The 3580-nt window shown below is 36.3% G+C and overlaps 1 long non-coding RNA gene across 1 annotated transcript; it reads right to left on the bottom strand.

Annotated features, from left to right (window-relative positions):
* Positions 417–2657, bottom strand: LOC109832173. Its single transcript, XR_002244652.1, has 3 exons — positions 2369–2657; positions 1785–1878; positions 417–556 (listed from the first exon to the last, which is right to left on the bottom strand). It is a non-coding gene; the product is annotated as an uncharacterized LOC109832173 (long non-coding RNA).

The raw sequence follows: 3580 nt of genomic DNA, 5'->3' as shown, positions 1-3580 counted from the left end.
AAAAGGGATTGCATGTGAAGTAAATAAGGTTATGGCAATATCTTAGCTAATGACTAGTCACTTAAGCATCTCAATATATGATTTTCCAGCTGTAACATAAAAACAGATTTAGAAAAATCTGATTCACTATATACTAAAGAATAACAGACCTTTTTTCATCATAACTAAGTAACCATGGCCACCTTGCACAAGCTCCGAAAATACTTCCCAGAAATGCCTTGCAACACCTTTAAATGTGCGCTCAATGGACTCATCTTTAAGCTGGTCCAGAACTGAAATGAGTTCTTTAATTTTCTGCGCCATACAATGTAGTCAAACTCTGTACCTGCTGGTAACAAATAACATCATTTTGTAGGTTTGCACATGATGTTGGATAGAGAGTAGTACCTAATCCCCAACATCAAGTTCCACTTGTCTTTTCTGTAATTGTTCTAGTTGCTCCGTGAAGTTCATATACTGGTCAAGAGCCTTTTTGTTGACATGGCTAAATTGATGTAGCTGCTCATTGCACTTATGCAGCATCTTTTGTAATTCTTTCATGCCTTTCCTCTTATACCTTTAGCATTTAATAAAGGAAAAGGCATGAACATACATATCAAACATAAATTGCAAGAATTGATGGCATGACAAATATTATAAAAATTATTTACAAGCTACAGCTGCAGTGATAGGGGGATGGGATCTGTTAGCTAAAATGTTTGGCAAGTTACTTTAAAGTGTAGATCCTTGATTTCCCTTGCTTCAACATCATTTCAAAATAACAAATGAAGAATAGTCATTAATTATTATGGTAGTTTAAACAACTCTGCATCTGTCAACATTTTCATAAAAAGCATTCGGACTTATTTTTTGCTTTAACTCTACAATTATAATGATTGTAGCTCCTATAAAAAGCAAATCAAGGTGAAGTTGTAAGAATTCCGAAGCTGCCCACGAGGCTTTGTAAAAACAAAATGGACTGGATTTGAAACAGATATGACCGGATTTGAAACAGATATGAAGTGGTATTTGTCATACTGTAACTGTGATAAAAAACCACATTTACCATACCCGCATCTATTTAATAAACAAATGGACTGGATAATCATATAATCTGCTAAAAAAATCCTATATATACATCCATCCATCAGAATGCTACACAGATCCCGAGGAAGAAATAAAGATATATAGATGCTAAATTTCGCAGTGGGATAACAGAAGCTTTGATGCAAGGACTTAACTTGTAAACCACATTACATTCAATAGATGCTAAATGTCACATAATAAGATAGCAAAAAGCAGAAACATGCACAGGAAAGTACGTTGTACATCAATACTGCACAAAGAAAGATTTAGAGGTAGCAATTCATGACTTAAGGCATGTTGTATACAGTAACTATGAAAAACAGTACCTGAAAATATAAAAACAATTTATTTACTACATATGGTTAAGAAAGAGTTAAGCCACAGTAATGGTAACAAACAGAAGATGATCACAGAAACTCAGTTCTCTCAGTGACATTCACAGAAATGATAAGATGGAACATTTCTAAATGCTGCTGTGATTATTTCATCTATTTTATGTGCTTAATTAATGTATGTACATCAGTCTGAAATGTGAAGTGATATTTTTATAATGTGCATCAAACATATGACGCATAGAGCTGAGATCACGAGTAGTAATGAAACTTGGTATTGTTTCTAAGAATACCAGAGCTAAAATAAACTTTGCCAATTCTACTTTAAATATTATTGTACATATAAATTAAAATTTAAACAAAAATAAACCTGAAAGACAAACTTACCTACTCTTTATATGGAAGTCTGGGACCGGCATCAGAATAAACAAACCACCAGACAAACCGTACAATTGTAGCAAGACCAACATAAGCTGGATAACTAGATAAAAAGAGTTCATAAGAATTTAATGAGACAGGGTTTAACTGTAAAATACTACTGACTTAAACTAAGTTGACAAGGTTATAAACTAAGTTGACAAGGTTATACAGGGAAGCCCCTTGGCATGTGGTAAAGATGTTGTAGTCAGAATGATGAGATCGTTTAGAATATGATGTTTACAAATTATTGTAAACTCAATCGACATTGATTTCAACTTTTCAACTTAAGATACAGAAGAAAACGAAGCAGAAAACATTTCGAATATAATGTTTACAAATGTTTATGAATCAGTCCCCAAACTAATAAGCACCACAATATCATGAAACTATATTTCCAGAAATATATTATCTTCAAACAACAGGACAACATATCGACCCCAAACGTAATTTCCCGATGCTTAAGACTCATACCCCCATCAATTCAAAAAAATCATTAAAAAGCATCTAAATCAGACAAATGCAACTAAAACAAAGAGGGGTTTTGTGTATACCTCGTCATTCAGTTTCTTAATACAACCGATGGATGGAAGCAGAGGAGGAGGAGGCGGAGGAGCGCCGGCGAAGATGAGGGAGGAGGAGGGGGTATGATGGCCCGCGGAGAAGATGAGGGAGCCCCGACGAACGAAGATGAGGCGAAGATGAGGTGCGTTGGCCAGCGGCAACGGTCGGACTTCGACGGGGTCGGATAAGGCGAAGACGAGGGGGTTAGGGATTTGAGAGTGCGGTGATGAAAATTTTAGGGATGACTTTAATGTGGCGCTGGGACGAAAATTTTGGGGATAGTGGCGCTGGAATGAAAATTTTGGGGGGAAACGAAAGGAAAAATGCTTCTTCTTTTTTTAACTAATAAAAACTTCCAAACGGGGTTAACCGTTTGGGTTGAGATATCCCAAATGGTTATGCCCGTTTGGTGCAGCCGTTTGGGATTTTTTAACAATCCAAACGGTTTTACCTGTTTGGGGTTACTATCCCAAATGGTTATACCCGTTTGGGCTATTTTTACTTGTCCAAACGGTTGTAATAACCGTTTGGACTGAGCTGTTTTGTACTAGTGGCAGTGCACTGGATAATGCTAATTGTGCTATAAATATATTTTTTATTTTATTTTAGTCACGACAAAATTGAAGCGTATAAAAATCCTCCTCCTGAGCCGCTATCTTGAGGCATATATCTTTACTTGGCTTTTAAGACGTAAATACTAAAATAAAATAGTACAAAAAGTTTAATTTAGTACAATTAACATTGACATTCGTCTATTCGATTGGATTAATGTGTTTATTTCTTCAAAATATTATAAGCTCAGCCTTTGAGCATGAAGAGTGAATACTCAAAGCGTAGATCTTGCACATTCTTCTATTAGCTAGTATTATCCTTAATAATACAAGTTCATACTAAATTAGCAAAATTAAATATAGATTAGAAAAGTAAAAGTAACTGGATGTCGAGGATCACAAAACTAGGGTTTGAGAAAACTAGGGTTTGAGAAAACTAGTGCTGTCAATATCTAATCAGGGATCACAAAACTTCTAATGAAGTTCTGAAATTATGCTAGATCGAAAGCTAACCTCAAAGAGACGAAGGTTTTCGACTGAGGGCGACGACGGGACGGCGAGGAGGGAGGCGACGACGGGCGAGGTCGAAGGAGAGGGAGGGCGACGACGGGACGGCAAGGACGTTGTTTGTGATCTGAGGAGGGAGGCGAA

This window comes from Asparagus officinalis, chromosome 3, assembly GCF_001876935.1.
Source record: "Asparagus officinalis chromosome 3, Aspof.V1, whole genome shotgun sequence".
In the NCBI taxonomy this organism is placed as follows: domain Eukaryota; kingdom Viridiplantae; phylum Streptophyta; class Magnoliopsida; order Asparagales; family Asparagaceae; genus Asparagus; species Asparagus officinalis.
This window is presented reverse-complemented; position numbering and strand designations above follow the sequence as displayed.